This window comes from Peromyscus californicus, unplaced genomic scaffold, assembly GCF_007827085.1.
Source record: "Peromyscus californicus insignis strain IS unplaced genomic scaffold, ASM782708v3 Scaffold_10__1_contigs__length_136768540, whole genome shotgun sequence".
Taxonomy (NCBI): domain Eukaryota; kingdom Metazoa; phylum Chordata; class Mammalia; order Rodentia; family Cricetidae; genus Peromyscus; species Peromyscus californicus.
This window is the reverse complement of record NW_026294391.1, coordinates 15,496,852-15,519,300: the sequence shown is the minus strand read 5'-3', so window position 1 is coordinate 15,519,300 and position 22,449 is coordinate 15,496,852.

The window sequence follows — 22,449 nt, the reverse complement described above, 5'->3', positions numbered from 1 at the left end:
TCGAGACAGGGTTTCTCTGGGTAGCTTTGCGCCTTTTCCTGGAACTCACTTGGTAGCCCAGGCTGGCCTCGAACTCACAGAGATCCGCCTGGCTCTGCCTCCTGAGTGCTGGGATTAAAGGTGTGCACCACCACCGCCTGGCTCTGATTTTTTTATATTACCTTTGTACCCTGCCAGTTTGCTCCAAGTGCTCATCAGCTCTAATAGGTTTTTTTTGGTTTTTGGTTTTTTTTTCTTTTTCTTTTTTTTTTTGATGGAGGCTCTAGGGTCTTTTAGGTATTGAGTCTTATCATCTACAAGTAGTGAAACTTTGACATAGGATTCCTTCTCTTCATGGAGTCCACGTGAGGGCGTTGTAGTCTTCTTTGGTCTGGTGTGTGTTTGATAAGTCCTTGGGCCTAGTTTTTCTTACATGGTTTGAATACTTGTGTGGTGATTCAGTAAGTTTAATCTACATTGATCTACCAATCTGCATTAGGAAGTTTCCAGAATGGTTCCCTGTGACCTTTAGGAGTAAGTCATGTGTCAGTCTGGTACGGCTGGCCAGTGCTGGTGCCTCTGCATTGGCTAGAAAAATGGAGCACTCGCATTCTGCTTGTCACGTGGAGTTGCCCATTGTATTGCATGCTGTTCAGTTACTTAGAACAAGAATAATTTTATGCCAGGCGATGGTTGTGCATGCCTTTAATTCCAGCACTCAGGAGGCAGAGCCAGGCGGATCTCTGTGAGTTCGAGGCCAGCCTGGTCTCCAAAGCGAGTTCCAGGAAAGGCGCAAAGCTACCACAGAGAAACCCTGTCTCGAAAAACCAAAAAAAAAAAAAAAAAAAAGAATAATTTTATTTCAATGTAGGGTAAGTGTGCTTTATTAGTGTTATTTTTATAGACCAGGGACAATATTGACACAGGAGCACAAAGGTCCACTGCTTACTCCCAGTCTTAAAAAACAAAACAAAACAGGAGATACAATTAGGAAAGAAAAATAGATTCTTTTATAGTTTGGAACACAACTGGAATGAAAAACGAATTTCCTTTTCTCCTATCTCAGTGTTATAGCACTGTTTTTCAGTGTAACAAAAGCTAGGGAATAGCTCTATGTTTAGCTGTGAGCTAAGTTATTAGAAGTATGAAAAATCTCTTCCTGATGCGGTGGGTAGGTCTCCTTCTGATGTTATAGCTTCAGAATTCACCCCTAGCGTAGGATTATATGAAGAAACTGTAGTTTTTAAAGTCCAATTGTTGAGTCTCTCTTAAACTTACAGTATTCAGTGATGTAGGAGTTGAAGTTTCCTGGAAAAGCTACAGGTATGCTGAAAATTCTGCAGACTCTCTCATTAGTGCTTCCTGATTGTGAAGAGTTGGAATGTTGCAGATAAAGAACCAAAATCATCTTGGGCGATCATTATCCTCTTTATCGCCCATCACCACTTACCTCTGTACCTCCCCTAACACCTTTCTGACTATCAGATAACTCTAAAAAGCAGACAATTTGCTTCCACTGGCCCAGAAGCTAAGAATGCTGAGATGCCGTAGCTAGGGTCTGAGATCTGTAGCAGAGTCCTCTGCTTTGCCTAACCATTCCCAGTGTATGTGGCAAATGGTGTGTGGTTTTCTTTTGTTCCCCAGCTAGAAAAGCACTTCTGTGATAGAACATGGCCTTCACAACGACCAGAATCGTTCCTGGACCATGGTTACTCATATTTGGCTCACAATAAACTACATGGTATTCCTTTGGGAATGGTAGTTATGATTTGAAAATACTGCTGTATGGATCTTCAGAAATTCACTTCTTTGCAAAAGAGGAAATAGTAGACTGAATCAATTTTTTTCAGAATCCTGAAAATTAACTAAAGGTTGACAGTAATCTAAAAACATTTATCCAAGTCAGGTGGGTGAATCTCAGCAAGAAGATCAGTTTCACGCCCCGTAGCGTGTCTTGTTTCTCTAGTCCCTCCTCAGCTCCGGTGTGGGCTTGAAAGCCAACCGTCACCACGACAAAGCATAGCCTGGCGACCACGGGAGCAGCGACGTGGAGCAGGCATGCCTTCAAAACTCCATTCTTAGAAAATGCTCATTATTTGACCTGTCTGGGAGTTTCCTATAAAATCTCACGGCCGGGCAGTGGTGGCGCACGCCTTTAATCCCAGCACTCTGAGGCAGAGCCAGGCGGATCTCGGTGAGTACGAGGCCAGCCTGGTCTACAAAGCAAGTTCCAGGAAAGGCACAAAGCTACACCAAAAAAAAAAAGAAAAGAAAGAAAAATCTCATTCAGAGCTCACATTATCCACTCCCCATCAGGTATTCAAAAAAAAAAAAAAAAAAAAAAAAAACCACCACAGGCAGTTATTCCACACTGAGCTGAGTCAATAGCATAATCTTGAAAAAGAATTGTCTGCCAAAAACAAAAACCATAAAAGACAAATCTGGAATGAGGCTGACTTTGAAAATCTCTGATATATTCTGGGAACCTAGAAGTCTACATTTATTCCTCAATGGTGAACATGTTCAGTGAAGATTCTCATTTCCAGCGAACCAGACAATCAGTTACATCAGGAAGTAAAGCCTGAGGCAGGCTGTTAAGCAACCTACTTCTTAAAGCCTGTGTCTTAGTTAGGGTTTCCGCTGCTGTGATAAAACACCATGACCAAAGTAACTAGGAGAGGAAAGGGCTTATTTCGCTTACACATCCCCATCACAGTCCTTATCAATGGAAGTGGAATGGGGCAGGGACCCAAACCAGGTAAGAACCTGGAGGCAGGCGCTGACACAGAGGCCTGCTACAGAAGAGTGCTGCTGAGTGACTCACGCCTCCCGGCTTTCTCAGCCCACTCTGTTAGAGCACCCAGCAGCACCAGGCCCGAGTGGTACCACCCACACAGGACAGGGCCCTCCTCCATCGATCGTCAATTAAAAAATGCTCCACAGGCTTGCCTCAGGCCGGTCTTCTGGAGGCATTTGCTCAATTGAGGCCCCCTCCTCTCAGATGACTCTAGTTAGTGTCAAGATGACATAAACCAGCCAGCACGATGAACCTCACGTCAGCTAGTACACAAACATATCACTGTTCAACTACAAACTTTCTCGTTTGTTTCCCAAGAGTACATGTTAATTTCAATATCACAATATGAAGCCTTCCAACTTTGAAAACTGCCACAAACTTTTGAAAACTGAACACTTTTGCCGGGCGGTGGTGGCACACACCTTTAATCCCAGCACTTGGGAGGCAGAGCCAGGCGGATCTCTGTGAGTTCGAGGCCAGCCTGGGCTACCAAGTGAGTTCCAGGAAAGGCGCAAAGCTACCCAGAGAAACCCTGTCTCGAAAAAAATTAAAAAAAAACACTGAACACTTTCAAAGTTCAGTCTCTTTAAATCACTCAAAGTCTCTTTAAAAGTCCAAAGTCTCTCAACAAATAGCCAAAGTTTCCCTAAAATACAAAGTCTCTGTAAAATTCCAATCTCTCTCTCTCTCTTTTTTTTTTTTTTTTCCGAGACAGGGTTTCTCTGTGTAGCTTTGCGCCTTTCCTGGATCTCGCTCTGTAGACCAGGCTGGCCTCGAACTCACAGAGATCCGCCTGGCTCTGCCTCCTGAGTGCTAGGATTAAAGGCATGTGCCACCACTGCCAGGCTCCAGTATCTCTTAACTGTGAGTGCCTGTAAAATGAAAAATAAGATACATGCTTTCCTACTCCAAGAAGGAAGAACCAGAGCACAGTTACAATCAAATCTAACAAAAACCATAGTCCAGCACTGTAAAGTTCAGCATCAGACTTCTGGGAGCCACTTATGGGGCATTTCTTTTCAACAAAAATTGTAAGACATACAAAGAAACAAATAGCCTGTATACAGGAAAAATATAGTCATATAGATGTTTGCTAACTAAGTAATCCAAATAAGCTATCGAAAGATGTCAAGTTGGGGACTAGAAAGGTTTCTTAGCAGTTAGAGAACTTACTGCTCTTAGAGAAGACCTAGGTTTGGACACACACGTGCACACACATACAAACACACACACTCATGCACACGTGCACACACACACACACACACACACACACACACACACACACACAGCAGCCCATAGCCTCTATAACTCCAGCTCCAGGGGATCTGGTTGGTGCCGCCTTTTCTCTCTGGGTACCTGGAACTCACATGGTTTACAAGCATACATACATACAGGCAAAATATTTTAAAAGATGTTAAACTAGCCAGGCGGTGGTGGCGCACGCCTTTAATCCCAGCACTCGGGAGGCAGAGCCAGGCGGAGCTCTGTGAGGTCAAGGCCAGCCTGGTCTACAGAGTGAGTTCCAGGAAAGGCGCAAAACTACACAGAGAAACCCTGTCTTGAAAAACCAAAAAAAAAAAAAATAAATAAATAAATGAATTTGGGTTGGGGATTTAGCTCAGTGGTAGAGCGCTTGCCTAGCAAGAACAAGACCCTGGGTTCGATCCTCAGCTCAAAAAAAAAAAAAAGTTAAACTAAAGAAAACCATGGCTAAAGAAAAGTATAAAAAAAACTATGTCTCATTAAAGAGAAGATATCAATAAAGAGATCAAAAATGTATAATGATACCAAAGAGGTTCTGGAATGCAATGAAAAGTAATATAAAATTGTTCCAGAGTTTTCATTTCTAAATTTTAAATTGCTATAGTACTTAGTTCTGTTAGTGAGAGTTCATGGTGTATTTGAAATTGTCAACATTTATGACACCAAAGATTGTATCATTTTAACAATTTAAAAATATACAGGTGGCTGGAGAGCTGACTTAGTGGTTAAGAGTAAGGCTGCACTTGCAGAGGACCTGGGTTCGATTCCCAGCATCTACATGGTGGCTCACAAACATCTGTTATCTCTAGTTTCAGAGGATCTGATGCCCTCTTCTGTCTTCTGTGGGTGCCAAGCATGCACATGGAGTGTAGACATACATGCAGGCAAAACATCCAGACTTATAAAATAAAAATAAATAAATCTTTAAAAATGTGTTGGCTATGTAGATATGAACTTCAAAATACAGAAGATCATGTTACCATAAGAACTGCAATCGAGAAAAGAAAAGAAAAAAAAACTGCAATCATCGACAGCTTTGACTTCACATTGGAGCTGCCTTTGGAGCTGTGGAATGTATGGATGGCTGAGTCTCAATTCTGTAGTTTCTGACCACAGTGGTGTGGTCTATGGCCTGTGCCCCAGTTAGTTCTACTTCCAGACAAGGCAGGCCACTGGGTTTTTAAATTATACTTATTAACTTATATGCATTAAACCAATTAATGGGGTCTATTCTGTCATTTCTATGTATACATGTATCAACCTTTGATTTATTTTTCCTACTATCATCCTCCAATCCTTTGTCCTTACAAAAAAAAAACTATTGTTTTAGGATAGATATGTGAGCAAAAGTGTGAAGACACTTAAAGAATGCCTTTTGTCCCTTCTAATCCCAGCACCATTCTTTGAAGGGGTCACTATTGGTCACTTAGTGTCAAGACCCCTCTCATTTGTTGGGGGCAGTTTGCTCTCTGCATACTTCAAGTGTTTCTCAACATGATTCCTATACTCTCAGCCTGGGGTTTTCTCAGAACACTGCCTTTTTTCTGGTTAATCATTTTGTGTACACTCTGTCCCTTAACCTGCTCCAGAAAAACCTGTAATGCTGATGCTACCATTACCTTCTATTTCCCTATGAGGTACAAAGTGGTTAAGGCATCAGTGTTATAGGTAGAATTTAAGTCATTACAGTCTATACTAGAACCTGTAAACTTAACTCACAATCCTATCTCCCAAATCCATACATTGTTTCCCTGTACGCTTAACCTCTGCCCCTCGTGGCACACAGTAAGGGCCCCTAACATCTTGCTTCTGTCTACTTCAACATGAATTTAACTACTTTCTCTTGGTTCACTCTGCTCTTACCATACCATGTCTTGCTCCTCTTTTAACACATGAAACTTATTCCTATGTCAAGGTCTTTGCTCCAGCTACTACATCTCCTTTCAAAGATTATTCTTCATGTGCCTATTCTTTGTCATCATACTACTGTCTGCTCACACACTATCACTTCAGAAGTCTCCTCCGTGACTGTCGTGTCATAACTACTATTATCTCACCCTAGTCCCACTTTTGTAGTGCCATAGTTTAACGTAGTCGTCAGTACTTGAAGTTGCCGTTTTATTTGGTAGTTATCTGTTGGCTCTCACTAGATGTGTAGGTCCTCATGAGGGCAGAGATGTGCATTGCTCTATGTCAAGCACCTAGGCAAAAACCCGTGAGAAAGTAGAGGACTCAGTCCATACACAGAACCCACATCTGTTGAATACCTTCTGTGTGGCAGGCAGGCCAGTTGGTGAGAACACAGATTGGATGAATACAACCTGCATTTTGCCACTGAAAGTTCTGTGGTTTTATGAAGAAGGTCAATGTGACTGGGACTGGAGAAATGGTTGAGTTGGTCCCACATTAAAAAAAAAAAGTCAGACTGGGTGGTGGTGGGGCACGACTTTAATCCCAGCACTCGGGAGGCAGAGGTAGGTGGATCTCTGTGAGTTCGAGGCCAGCCTGGTCTACAGATCGAGTTCCAGGATAGGTACCAAAACTATATGGAGAAACTCTGTCTCGAAAAAAATCAAAAAAAGAAAGAGTCAGGCATGGTGATGTGCCTATAATCCCAGCACTGAGGAGTCAGAGACAGGAGGAGTTTTGGGGTTAACTGTCCAGCCAACCTAGCTGAATCAGAAAGCCCCAGGTCTCAGGTGAGCCATGTGGTGATATTTTATTGTACTCTGATAAAACTTGCCTGAAGATCAGAGAACAGACCCAGCCACAGTTACTTCTCACCTCGCCAACTCCTCAGCCGATCCTGTCTCCACGAATCCTCAGACTGAATGCTTCTGAGTCTTTCAGCATTTACCACAATATCTGGCTTCTGGTTTTTATTAAGACCATTTAGGACTCCTACAACAGAGCCAGACGGTGATAGTGCACACCTTTAACCCCAGCACTCAGGAAGTCAAAGGCAGGCAGATCTCTGTGAGTTCAAGGCCAGTGTGGTCTACAAAGTGAGTTCCAGAACAGCCAGGGCTGGTACATAGAGAAACCCTGTCTCAAAAACAATAAATAAATAGATAGATAGATAGATAGATAGATAGATAGATAGATAGATAGGTTGGGTGACTACTGAAGAATAGAATCTGCAATTGGCTTCTGACTTCCACATGCATGTGCATGCATTTGCACCCATAAATATGCACACATGTATACGCATGTACATGCATGTGCATACATACACAAGCACATACACAATATATAATAAATAGGGCATTCCTAGAGAAGAGGCCTATGTGAAACATTATGGGATATTTAAGAAGCAGCTGGGATAAGGCTTAGCTGCTGGACCTCTGCTAGGGTCCACGCTGCCCACCCCACATACACCTCCATCACAGCCTCACCATCTTCCCCATAGACTGGCACACATTGCCAAATTGTGGCCAGACATGTGGTGTGCTATACCAGAATATTTGAAGATGTATTTGTAAAGAAATTTGATTCTTCCTGAGATATAAACAAGCCTTTAAGTTTATGTCAGACAAGCAGGAGCCATTCCAAAGCTTAGAAAAAGGATAACCATGGTTTGTTTTCCCATCTCCCACACTATATATGAGTTTCAGCTTTTGTTATTGCAGTAGAAATGCTTTATGATGGCCTTTCTCAAAAAGAGGAAGCAAGGAAGGAAGGAAGGAAGGAAGCAAGGAAGGAAGGAAGGAAGGAAGGAAGGAGGGGAGAGAGAGAGAGAGAGCTATGTTAGAGAGTGAAAAGAGATGGCATCCTCATTTTCTAACATCCTCACTCCTGCTGGTGTTTAAGATCCAATTGGGATGTCACTGCCAGTGACACTGCTGTGGTCCCTGCTCCAACCCTGCTCCTTTAGCATTCCAGATGTATCTTATAACATAATCCCTGCTTCACAGCGTTAGAGGGGATTGCACTCCATCCAGTCTTTGCCACTAGAGTGGGAGCCCCCAATGGAGGGCTGTGTGTAACTCATTTGTGTGCCTTTTGATAGTCAGTGCCCAAATAGTGCTTTTTAAGCTAATGAACATCCAATGGCTGAGAGTGGTAGAGCCAAGGGTTAAGTGCTCACTAAACAGCAAAGCTCCGCCGGGCGGTGGTGGCGCACGCCTTTAATCCCAGCACTCGGGAGGCAGAGGCAGGCAGATCTCTGTGAGTTCAAGGCCAGCGTGGTCTACAAAGTGAGTTCCAGGAAAGACGCAAAGCTACACAGAGAAACCCTGTCTCGAAAGAAAAAAAAATAGTAAATAGCAAAGCTCCAATGCCAAAAAGGGGGAAATGATGAAAAGCACTGTAGTAGATCCATTCCATTTCCAAAGGCAAATTTCCTGGGACGCTTCCCACCAAGTTTTGTGGACTATCCAGGATACCTATTAATAATTGTCAAATCATGAGCTTTACACAGGCTATAATGTCAGATACTTCTTTTTGAAATTCTGTGTCTGGTATATCTGACTTCAGCGAACCTATTTAATGTTCTAGATGCCTCAGTTTCATAGTCCATTGCTTTGGTCAGTCTTGAATTCCTACCAACTTACATGCATATTAAAATTATTCTCATTGCATTTTTAAAAATGTTCTTTCAGTTTCTTTTTTATTAGTTCTTTGAGAATCTATACTATGTGTTTTGATTATACTCACCCCCCAACTTCTTCCAGATCCACCCACCTAACCCTACCCTCTCAATTTTGTGTACTCTTTTTTTGTTTTTTTTTTTTGTTTTTTTGTTTTGTTTTGTTTTTCGAGACAGGGTTTCTCTGTGCAGCTTTGCGCCTTTCCTGGAACTCACTTGGTAGCCCAGGCTGGGCTCGAACTCACAGCGATCCGCCTGGCTCTGCCTCCCGAGTGCTGGGATTAAAGGCGTGCCCCACCACCGCCCGGCCATTGTGTACTCTTTTTTAAAAAGACCATCAAGTACAGCTTGTGTTACCTATATACTATTGGATGGGCAGCCATCCAGTGATGCATGGTTGACCTACCAAAGGCTATACTGTTCAAGAGAACTGACTTCTCTTCTTCCTGAAGTTATCAACTGCCAATAGCTCTTCAGCTAGGGCTAGGACTTGTTGCCCGCCTCCCCACTCCATGGTGGGATTATTTGGGTTTGAATTTCACAAGACTTGTGCCCGCTGTCACAATCTTTGTCACAACTACCTATTGTGTCTGAAGAACACTGTTTTAGTCATCAACTGTCTCTGGCTCTTACAGTCTTTCAATCCCCTCTTCTGAAATGACCGCTAAGCCTTGGGAGGAGAGGGTATAATGTGGATCTCTCATGTAGGGTTGAGCATCTCACAGCCTCGCATTCTCTGCACCTTGACCAGTTGTGGGTCTCTATGTTGATAACCACCTACAGCAAAAAGAGACTTCTTTAATGAGAGTTGAGAGATTCACTGATCTATGGATGTAGCAATGTGTTATTAGGAGTTGGTTTAATACTATGTCCATTTAGCAGAATAATAGTGGTAGGTTCTCCCCTAAGGTCTATGACCTACCTAGCCACATGTTTTTGACCTTGATAATGGTGCCAGGTCTGGGTTTCATCTTGTGGAGAGAAATTGAAATGCAATCGGAAAGGCTGATTACTCTCATGGCATTTGTGCCACTAATACAACCATTGGGAGTGACTTAACTGGGCAGAAATTATTGTAACTCCCAAGATTCATGTCTGGGTAAGACTGATTGTGCTGGAGGCCTCAGATGCCTTGTGCTAGAGGGCCTGGCAGACCAGTATGGGATTGGATGTGAGTTATATATAAAGGATGACTCCTTTTCCTGATTGTATCTTGTAATTGAATAAATAGTAAAGTTAATTCTGAAGCATTGGGGATAAATTCTACTGATGATCATTCCCCCCCCCCAGTAATGTACATAGCACCTTCCAGCACTATGAAAGCTTGCTACTGTGAATGGAGCTTCCAGGTCAGCACCAGCTTGATCCATGATCTATGGCTCCAGCATGCAGTATCCTCAGCAATGGAGTCTTACTGTCAAGCTCTGAAGGCTAACCAGTGGCGTTGACAATAGCCTGTGTGTGTTGGGTCTGTGAGACTGCACTGGCCAACAAATTCAAAAGCCCATTTCTAGCAGGAGGCCTTTATTTGTTAGCATGTGGTACCAGTCTCCCAGAGAAGTTTCTCTCTCATATTCCCAAACTACTTCCTTATCAGTCTTTACTTCTCTCCTTGGTATTTGTTATCTTGACAGGCCAGGTTCTGGTTATTAGATCAAAGACCATTATGAAAGAGGAAAAACAAGGCCTTAGCAGATCTCAAAGACAAATTGTTTCTCAATATTGCCGTGTGAGGAACAGTTCTCCCTAAGGCCTAAAATTCAACTCAGTGTGTCTACAGGATTCAATCTCTATGCCATAAACAAGACTATATTTTTGATAATAACAAAAGAATTCAACATTTATCGCACTTTTGCTATGTGCCGAATGCTACTATGAAACACTTCTACAAACATCACCCTACTTCATTCCTACAATACCATGAAGTGGATCCCATTGTATAGAGAGCCGTGCACGGCCGTGCCTCAAAGATGGCGCCGGCGTCTGGCTTCTGCCTTCCCGATGGCAGGTGCTCCTTATTTGGCTAAGGCTAGGATCTGGCTTGCTTCCGCACACCTGGACCTAATCTGGCTTGCTTGCCTATGTCTGACCCTAGCGGCATTGTCCACGTGGCACTATGGGGTTGATTGCCCAGTGGCTATAAAGGGCGTGGGCTGACTTTAGAGAGAGAGCGCGAGTGAGAGAGAGTGAGAGTGAGAGTGAGAGTGAGAGTGAGAGTGAGAGTGAGAGTGAGAGAGAAGAAGATGGCTTTCCCTGGGGTCAGAAGATTGTTCAAGGTTCCTGAATAAACTGCTTGGAGAAGAGCCTGGCGTCGCGTCTTCCTTGCTGGTCGAGGCGGACACGACACTATTGCAGCTCCCAAATGCATGAACTAACGGAAGTCAGTTCTGGGGTTGGAGCTCAGTGATGAAGAGCAGTGATTAAGACGCAGAAACCCTGTCTTGAAAAACCAAATAAAAAACAAAAAACAAACACACAATAACAATATAAAAAACTCCTCTGTATCCATTAGTTTCACATTTGTGTATTCAACCAACTGTGGATTGAAAATATTTTTTAAATTGCTTTTACTGAATAAATACTGATTTTTCTAATCAAAATTCTCTTAGCACTATACTATGAAAGTATTTATAGAACATTTACTTTGTACTAGACATTATGAAGATTCTAGATTTGGGGGCTGGAGATTTGATTCAGTGGTTCAGAGTACTTGCTGTTGGTCCAGAGAATCGTAGTTTGCTTCTAAGCACCAACACTGGGCAGCTCACAACTGCCCGTGGCTCCAATTTCAAGGGATCCAAAACTTCCGACTTCCATGGGCAGCTGCACACATTACACACACACACACACACACACACACACACACACACACACACAGTCATCCATATAAATACATGAAAGACTCTAGAGATGATGTGATATCTATGGGAGGAAGTTCATATTTTTTATAAAAAATCTACACCACTACTTGAGATTATCGGTATCTGCTAAGGGTCCTGGAAGCAACCCTCTTTGAACACCAAAGGACAGATGCATATATGTACTTATCTTCTATATTTTTGCTAAATACATTTGTATTAACTGTGGAGTAAACATTTTCTTTTACCGACAGTAATCGTTTACTGGATGCAGAACATATCCTTTAAGCCTCACAACAACCTTGCTCGTCTTTTTCAGCCTTTGTACAGCTATTCTCTTCTCATTACATCCTGAGAAGGAGAAGGAGGAACGTAAGAATCCAGAACACGGGGCTGGAGTGATGGCTCAGTGGCTAAAAGTACTTTCCTCTTGCAAAAGATCCAGGTTGGATTCCTAGCACCCGCATAGTAGCTCACAACCTCTGTGATTCCAGTTCCAGGGGATCTGATGCCTTCTTCTGGCCCCTGCACGTCCTGCATGCATGTGATGCACAGGCACACACGCAGGCAGAATACCTAGATACATCCAAGTAAATAAATAAAATATATATATATATATATATATATATATATATATATATATTTTTAAATGTCAGGAACCTAAAAGAAGTAACCAGGCTCAGCAAACTCACAAAAATTACAAGATTCGGAAGCAGTGACTTCAGAGGAGCAGCCTCTCTGGTGGAGAACATTGGAGGTTATACTGGGAGCTCCAAGGATGCAAATTTGTGAGTTTTCAGCCATGCTAGGGTGGGTTTTTTGGTGATACAAATGCCTTTGAGTCATCTGTTCTCCTGCAAGTAACCGTCACTCACTCTTCTGTAAGTAACTTCAATAAACTTAGTTGGTTCATCTATTCAGACTAGAGAGGAGTGTTTCTCTAGTCTCCCCTCAGTTCTCTATCTGGGATGAATAGATAGATATGTGTGTATGTTCCCCCAGGAAAAGTCACATGGAAACACCCTTCCTTCCACATACCCCCCAACAATATATAAATAACAATATAGAGCGTTATAGTTGCTGTAATTTATAGAAGGCAGATTCATAGAAAGGAAGCGATTCTGTAACAGTCTCCTCTGAGATTAAAACATTTCACCCTTCAGGAAGCTCCTTCAGGCAGAAAGTAAGCAACTCAAAATGGTTTCTGAAATGAACCACATTCACTGGGTCCCTCCATCCCAGAGTAAGCAATACAGATTGCTGAGACTCCCTCTCAGACAAGATAAGTTGCAAAGAAGATGCCAACAAGCCCAGCTGCCTGGAAGAAGCGGAAACCAGCCGAGCTGCCCGGAAAGGTGTAACTCATTGGGACACCTGGAAGGGACATTCTCCAACCTACTGAGCTGCCTGCAGGTTGTGCAGGGAGATCCAGGTCTCCAGTTTCGTGAGCTGTCCCCCATGCTGGGGTGGCCTTTGTGGATGTTGCTGTATTGGAGTCATTTCTGCTCTTGGAAGTAACCTCAATAAAACTCATTGGTTTGGGGCTGGAGAGATGGCTCAGTGGTTAAGAGCACTGGCTGCTCTTCCAGGGAACCCAGGTTCAATTCCCAGCACCCACATGGAAGCTCACCACTGTCTGTAATCCAACAAAGACATACACCAATGCACATAAAATAAAAACATTAAAAAAAAAACCAATTCATTGGTTCACCAAGGTTGGTTTTGGTAGTACCCGTACTTCGTTCTATCATGAGTTCCCTATTTGGGGTGAGTAGATGTGTATGTTGCTTCTCCCCAGGAAAAGTTTAGTCACACAACAGAAGCTGAGATGAATTACCCTTCAAATGGTTTTGGTTTTGTTTTTGTTTTTCGAGACAGGGTTTCTCTGTGTAGCTTTGCACCTTTCCTGGAACTCACTCTGTAGACCAGGCTGGCCTTGAACTCACAGAGATCCGCCTGCCTCTGCCTCCCAAGTGCTGGGATCAAAGGCGTGCGCCACCACCGCCCGGCCAAATGGGTTTCATTAGGAAAAATGGAAGCATCAAGGCCACAAGTAGCCACGTCTGAAGGGAGAGAGTGTGGGTGGGGCTTTCAGGTCCAAAAAAGAGCTCCATCAGGAGAGACAGCCACCACAGATAGTGTGGTGACCTCCGGAAAGAAAAGACCCTTTGGTTCCCAAGGACTAGGAGAGTTAATCCCTTTGCACAGTGCAACGGGGTTTTAAGGGAGAACCAGACTGACCTTTCATTCCCAAAGAACAAAGGGAGTGGTTTGGGAGGGGGAAAGAGTTCCAGATCACATGACCTAGATGTCCGGAAGGCACTGATAAGAGGAAAGTTAGAATTCAAATTCAAGGTTGTTTGGGCTCTGAGGAGGGAGATAAGCCTTGTCTGCAGATGCAAAAGGGAGGGAGAGAATCCTGCAAGGTCACAGCAGACAGCAGGGCCAAGGCCTGATTTCTGGCAGGGAGAGCAGCTAGAGACTTCTGGGAGAATGGCCAGAGCAGTGGTTCTCAACCTTTCTGATGCTGAGACCCTTTAATAGAGTTCCTCATGCTGTATCGACCCCCAACCATACAATTATTTTTGTTGCTACTTTATACCTGTAATTTTGTCACTGTTATGAATCATAATGTAAATATCTGTATTTTCCAGTGGTCTTAGGCAACCTCTGTGAAAGGGTTGTTCAACCACTCCGTGAGGGTGTTGACCCACAGTTCTGTGTTTCCCCACGGTTTTAGGCGAACCCTGTGAATCAGAGGTCACAACCCACAGGTTAGGAACTATAGGGCTAGAGGGTCTGTAGTGTACCAGTAGTAGTAGTCTAGTGAGGATCGGGTAGCTAAGACAACTTTGAGCTGAAATCACATGGTTTGGCTCAAAGCTATGTATTTCCATTTACTGCTTTCCCTGGTTAGCTCATAAAATATGTTAAAGGTCTCAGGGAAATACTATTTTGAACTGTCAGAATGTTGGAGCATAATGTTTCATTCAACAGGCTTTGCTTGTAGCAGAACATATTCTTCACATACCAGGCTCTCACCAATTTCTTTTTTCTTTTTTTAATTTTTTTTAATTCAGCCTCCCCAATTTCTTATTCCATTTTTCCTTGGAGATATTCTTGCTCTAATACATGCAGCATGGGTCTCTGCATCTCCCCCAAGCTGCTGTCTTACTGTGTCTTTCCTTACTTGTGTTTTTCTCAGTCCTTTTTTGTTTGTTTGTTTTTCGAGACAAGGTTTCTCTGTGTAGTTTTGGTGCCTGTCCTGGACCTTGCTCTGTAGCCCAGGCTGGCCTCGAACTCACAGAGATCCGCCTGGCTCTGCCTCCCGAGTGCTGGGATTACAGGCGTGCGCCACCACCGCCCGGCTCTCAATCTTCTTAAAGTGTTGCCTGTTGCACTGAAATAGGGTGTTGGCCTAGTGTGTCTTTTTTGTTGCTGACCAAAGGACAACTGGGGGAGGAAAGGATTTCCTGCATCTTCCAGCTCACAGTCCAGTATGGAGGGAAGCCAAGACAGGAACCCGGAAGCAGAAGAAGAGACCATGGAGGAATGCTGCTTATTGGCTTGCTCTTCCTGGCTTGATCAGATTCCTTTCCCAGGGCCACATTCCCAAGGGTGTCACCGCCCACAGTGGGCTGGGCCTTCCCACAGACATGCCCATCAGCCAGTATAATGGATGCAATTTCTCAAGTGAAGTTTTCTCTTCTCAGGTGGCTCTAGGTGACAAAAATTAAGCAGCACAGGTCTCGAACTTGATGATGATGATGGCATCAGCACAGAGTCTAGGACCACAGGCAACTTTAATGTCTCCTTAGAAATGGTTGTCTTGCAAAGAACTCCCATTACAAAGAAGCCCTGACACTAAAGCAGATTGCTAGACCTCCTGAAAAGTGAACTTTCTCTTTGAGTCCCTGACTTTCCCTCGATTCCTTTAACACACTGTCAATAATTTGAATTATTTATCCCAGTAATGAATGGTCTCATCACTGAAGTGGAAACATCAGCAGGGGCTGCTGAGCCGATGCCAGTCATCTGAGGCTTTCCACTTAATTTCCTGCGGTCTCTGTGGTTACGTCATCTATTGTGCCCGTGTGAAAGTCTCCGTGTCCTCTTAACTCCGGAGCCTCACTGACTACAATCCTTGAGTGTAGCACGCAGGGCTCCCATACCTGTTCCTGCCTCGTGCCAGCCCCTCTAGTGAAGTGTTCTCGCCTTGAACTTTTTTTAACCAAATTAACTTGCATGAAGCCTAAACCAAATGTAATATGTATGCACTGATGGATTGCATGTGGCAGTAACTTTTCATAAATATACCAATTTTATTCCACTGTTTAATATTTGTCAGTCTTATGATCCAAAAAGTGGCATTTCATTGTTTTAATTGGTTTTTCTCTGATCACTACAAAAGTAAGGCTAGCTTTTCTTTTGTTTTGAGATTTTTAAAAATTGCCCATATATTAAAAACTTTTCATTCACTGATCTTTGGGGAATTTTAAGGATATTTTTTATAAAACAAACAAACAAACAAAATTCAGCCAGATGGTGGTGGCACACCCCTTTAATTCCAGCACTCAGGAGGCAGAGCCAGGCAGATCTCTGTGAGTTAAAGGCCAGCCTGGGCTACCAAGTGAGTTCCAGGAAAAAGGCGCAAAGCTACACAGAGAAACCCTGTCTCAAAAAAAAAAAAAAAAAAAAAAAAAAAAACAGCCGGGCAGTGGTGGCGCACGCCTGTAATCCCAGCACTCGGGAGGCAGAGGCAGGCGGATCTCTGTGAGTTCGAGGCTGGCCTGGTCTACAGAGCGAGATCCAGGAAAGGCGCAAAGCTACACAGAGAAACCCTGTCTCGAAAAACCAAAAAAAAAAAAATAAATAAAAATAAAACAAAACAAAACAACCCCCCCAAAAAACTCAAAAGATTAACTTTGAGAATCTTTTTACATAAACTTTGTTAAAAATACATTTTTAATTATAATTTTGAATATTTTGAAACCTTGCATAACTAAATTTTTCTTAAAACATTCGTAAAAGGAATGATTTCTGCTTGTCTAGTGATCACGCATCTTGCCTGGATCATTACATGCTTATGTACTGTTCATTGCTACTGATGTGGTTAGTATCATCAGTGTTTCTAGAGATGTGGCACAAATTCTTAACTAAATAAATACTTAGAAGTTTTTAAAATTTTCCCAATCATTGTCATAAATTTCTTTCCTCAACATCTACTTGTCTCCTTAGTTTATTGCTAAGTATTTTGGGATTGATGTTATTCTGAACGAAATCATTATCTTAAGTTATCAGAATTTTTCATTGCTGTGTAGAAATGCAATTAGCTTTGTGTTGATCTGAGTGATGCAGTTTACTGAACTTTTATTACATCTTTAGAGTTTTCTACATATAAGATCACTTCCTCTGCAAGCATTTTCCTTTCCCAGTCTGGTGTCGCCTTTCTTGCCCAATTGCTCCAGCTAGAACTCCTAGTCCTGAGGGATTGAAGGGAAGGAATGAGAAAGGGGACCCTTGTCACGTTGCTTTGGTCTTCACCACTCAAGTCTTGCAGCCTTTGTTGTGTTTCCTCCTGGTCCTGGTTTTCCTCAGGAATATAGGTTAATTTTTTAATTGCTTTGCCCCCTCTCATTTGAAAAAAACCCACAATATTATGCTCTCTTCCCCGTTAGTCTATTAAGATGACATGTCTCATAGATTTCTGTATGGTGTATTTATGTATACTGGGAATAACTCTCACTGTGTTTAATATATCTGATATGCTGTTGATTTCCATTGGCTAGTATTGAATATTTCTGTGGGTAGGAGTGTTTTGCCTGTATGTACGGATATGCACCATGTGTGTGCATGGTGCCTGAGGAGGCCAGAAGAGGGTGTCAGATCCATGGAACTGTACTACGGATAGTTGTGAGCCGCTGTGCGGGTGCTTGGAACTAAACTCAGGTCCTCTGCAAGAACAAGAAGTGCTCTTAACCATGAGGCACCTCTCTAGCCCAGCATTAATTCTGAAATGCTTGGTAGAATTCAGCAGTGAGGTTACCATATTTAAAGATTTATTTATTTATTTATTTATTTGAGACAGGGTTTCTCTGTGTTGCTCTGACTGTCCTGGAACTCACTCTGTAGACGAGACTGGCCTTGAACTAAGAGATCCACCTGCCTCTGCCTTCCAAGTGCTGGAATTAAAGGCGTGCGCCGCCGCCGCCGCCGCCGCCGCCGCCGCCGCCACCACCACCCTTAAAGATTTTTTTTTAAATTATGTGTATACACGTGTCTGTTTGGGAGTATGGGCATGTGAGTGAGTTGCCTGGGGCGACCAGAAGAGGCCATTGGTTCTCTGGAACAGGAGTTACAGGCAGTTGTAAGCCACCCAATGGTTTGGGTACTAGAAACTAAACTGTGTCTCTGCCACAGTAGTACATGCTCTTAACTCCTGAAATATCTCTCCGTTCTCACTAACTGAACCTTCTTACTGGTTCTAAGACTGTTCCATTTCTTCCTTATTTTTACTCTGGCTTCTACAATCCTTCCTTCCTCTCTTCTACAGGATTCCCCTAACTCTGGCTAGTGTTTGGCTGTGGGTCTCTGCATCTGTTTCCATCAGTTGCTGGAGGAAGCCTCTCTGCTGACAGTTGGGCTAGGCACTGGTCTATGAGTATAGCGGAATATCATTAGGAATTATTACATTGACTTTGACTTTGGTTGGCCACTCCCATAAGCTCTGACCAGCACATCTTGCAGGCTGGACAGGTGTGGGTCAACGGTTTTGTGGCTGCGTTGGTGTCCCAGTCCCACCACTGGAAGTCTTGCCTTGCTTCAGAGGATGGCCGGTTCAGGCTCCGTATTTTTCTTTTTTTTTTCTTTTTTTTCTATTTAAGCAGTCTTTAATGAAAGCTGTGTAGAACACACTCCTACTCCTGCATCTTCTCAATTGTTTCTTCCTTGTATTTGCCCTTCTCCTTTCCGACTTGTCGAGACTTGGCTTTCCTTTCCAGGATCTTTTTGCGGTCTTTATCTAGCTTTAGCCTGGTGATAACCACCTTGCTGGGGTGGATGCCCACATGGACGGTTGTGCCCTTAGCCTTTTCTCGCTGCACTCATTCAATGTAGATGACATATTTCTTCCTGTACACTTGGACCACTTTGCCAATCTGCTGGCCTTTGTAGTGTCCTCGGACAATCTGAACTTAGTGCAATGGATAAGCCTCGCCCTGGGAAAACCACCTTCGTGATCATGGTATCTCCCCTGCTAGGGCTCAGTACTTTTCATTACTAGACGTCCTCACTGGGGTCACTCCCATAGATTCCAGGAAGTTTCCACTGCACTAGGTTTCCACATCACCCCCCTCCCCCTGCTACATCACCCCCAAATGTCTGCCCCAAATCTGCCCTCAAAATCAGATATTCTATTTCCCCTTCCCAGGGAGATCCACGCCCCGCCCAAGAGCCTTCCTTGTTACTTAGCCTCTCTGAGACTGTGGATTGTAGTGTATCTTTTACTTAACAGCTAATATTCACTTACAAGTGAGTATGTTACTGTGTTTGTCTTTCTGGGTCTGGAGCGAGGCAACCCAGATCACTCTGATTTTTAATGCAGGCATTTATAGGTCTAAACTACCATATAGGACTGGATTTAGAGCCTGGAGAAATGACTCAGCAGTTAAAAGCCAGTACTGCTTTTGCAGAGGGCCCAGGTTCATTTCCTCGCACACACACAATGGCTCACAACCATCTGTTATTCCAATTCCAAGGCATCTATTTGACTTTCTCATCTGTGAGTACCAGATACACACTCACAGACACAAAATACAAAAATAAATAAATCTTTAAAGCACTTCTTTTAGAACTGCATTTATCCCACAAGTACTGGTATGTAATATTTTCATTTTAAATTTTCTTCCTGATTTCCTTGATGATCTGTCACCACTTTACAGATTGTTGTTTGATCTACATGGTTTTGTACATTTCCCATAGTTTTTCTTGTCACTGATTTCTAGTTTTCTTAGATTGTAATCCTATACAATGAAAGAATTTTGCACTTTTATATTTACTAAGACTTGCTTTGTATCCTAAAATATAGTCTGTTCCTCGAATTGCTGAGATGATACTTTGCAGTACTTGGGTAAAACAATCTATAGATGTGTTAAGTATGTTTGATTTAGGAGGTCATTTAGCTCTGGTGTTTCTTTGTATTTTCAAATTAGTTGTGTTGCCCTGGATGTGACTTGATCTACTTGGCAAAGATGTCCAACTTCAGAAAGTTAGAGGAAAGAGGGCCATATGCAATTTTAATATCCATAAAAAATAAGAAATTCACTGGATGTGGTAGCACATGCCTTTAACCCCAGCACCCAGGAGTCAGAAGAAGACAGATCTCTTGAGTCCAAGGTCAGCCTGATCCACATAGTGAGTTCCAAGCAAACAAGACTAGATAGTGAGACCCAGCCTCAAAAAGAAAAGGAAAGAATGGAACAAAAAAAGAAGGAAAACAAAGAAAAAAAGGAAAACCAGGTCTATGACCTGATAAAGTTGAAGAAATGGGATAAAATAGGTTTACATCTATGAAAGAAAGAACTGAAAGACAAAGTAAGATGAGGTGAGATCCAGGAGGTCTTTTTGGTTGGTTTGTTTGTTTTTCGAGACAGGGTTTCTCTGGATAGCTCTGGCTGTCCTGTAACTCACTCTGTAGATCAGGCTGGCCTCGAACTCACAGAGGTCTACCTGCCTCCATCTCCCAAGTGCTGGAATTAAAGACACATGCTAACCACTGCTCCAATCTATGAGGTCTTATGTGTGCAGCAACCAAGCCCCAACTGGGCTCTGGTCAATTGGAAAACTTAGGGAGTCCTGGTGGAGTCGCTACATGTTACCAGGAAAATCAGGGTCCCTTCTTGGGGTTTTTAGTTTCATTAATAAAAAAAAAAATTAAGGGTGGAATTAATAGGGACAATTTTATTAGACTTTAAAAGAAAAAAAAATCTCAGGACAGGAAAGCTGAAAATCTCAGCAGCTGCCTGGAGGAAGCAATGGAGCCGGGAGAGAAATCCGTGCTGTTAAGTTAGCTTAGACGTTGGTCACATGGCAGACGCCCAGCTACGTGGTGGAGCGGAGCTTTAAAGAAAATGTTTCAGACTTCACTTCCTTGTTCAGTCTGAGCTCTTTCAACCTCAGACTTCCAGATAAATGTTTGGAAGGCACTACACATATCAAAAGGGACATACTTGTGTTTAGTTTCATAATACTGAAACAACAGCATTTCATTTTAGAAGCGTTTCTAAAAAACATAAAGTAATAGGTGAAACCAAAATTCGGTGTATTTACAACTAAATTAGTTGTATTAAATATGAAATAAAATTATTATAAGGCCAATATTAAGCATGCATTATTATTCAAACAATTACTATAAAAATTGAAAATAAAAAATATTATCTCAACATAATGAGTTTATGAAAAATTAAGTGATGTTCAATAATGGTGGCATGTCAAAAATGGAATAAACTTGATATTTTAAATGGGTAAGTTTTCTGATAAGCAAGTTATATTTTAATGAAGCTATTTTTAATAAAGGAGATCTGGCAATGTAGAAATATATATCATATTCATGACTGAGACAATATAATATAACAATATTAATTATCTCACAAATTATTTGTACATTTAATGAAATTTCAATTAAAATTCTTTATAAATAATGAAAGGATGGAAATCAATAAATCAACTAAAACTCAGGATATCCAATAGAGGATATTTATAAGCACTTTGCCAAATTGTAGGCTCAGCTGGCTCTGTAATGAAATACTCAGGTTTACTATACTCAGAAATACACGTAATTCACACTACATGGAGGGTTAATGCCAGCATGCCAGCAGACTAAGAGGTCCCCTGCTTATAGTCTTCCGTGGCAACAATCATTTCACAGATATTCAAGGACAAAGTGCCTTGTTGAGAGTCTGGGAATTGAGGTAGGTACTTGTGATATCTTTGCAGCACCAGGACATAGCAGAGGTCTTTTGAGAGGAGAGACCTAGCCCAGATGACAGGCTCATTAACTGCTGTCCTATCTCCAGACCCAGAAGTAGCTATACTATGGACTTAGTTCTCCCCATTGGGCCTTAGTTCTTTTATGAGAACTGTCTGCCAAGAAGTATGCCTATTTATGCCTTAAGTGACATAAATCTTAGTCCCAGCTATACACCGTGAAATCACCTTGAATACAGACTCCAGTTCCTGTAATCTACAATCTGAGAGGATTCCTGTCCATATAGAGTCCAGATGAAGAAATGCTATCTATCTGAGAGCATGGGGAGTGCTTCCCGACATCGTTCTCGAAGCAGGCCCTAAGATGGCCTTGGATACTGGGTGCAAACCTATATAGCAAGAGAAATATACATGAGAGAGAGGAAAGACGTTTGGGAATCCACAAAGGAAGCAAGGGATGCCCAAAGGATCAGGAAGAAATGGGCGATACAGCTCCCTGGGAAGGGAAACAACTGCTTCAGATAGTTAAGCCTAGTGGTCCAACCCTCTAGGTACGCTCCCAGCGGACAAAACTCAAACTCAGTTGGGGTCTTTTGATGGTCTGGTGGACGGACCATCAGTAGAGAGAAATCCCATTTTGTCATGTTATATGGCTTAGAGGCAACAGCCAGGTGTCACCTTGAGCTTAAATATCTATAAATATTATATTATTATAGATAATATTATATTATAAATATTATTATAGAATAAAACTGTGTCAAATGTGGATATTCAAAGGATGAGTAGCACTAAAAATAATCTCTGGATCTGATGTCTAAAACATTTTTTAGAATAATTAACATTGATCTATACCAACTACCTAAAACATTGATGAGGAAGAAATAATTCTAACACACTCCACCAGGCCAGCATTATTCGGATATAAAAGCTGTAAAAAGGTACTGTAAGAAAAGTGTGTTAGGGGGTCTCCAAAGAAACCA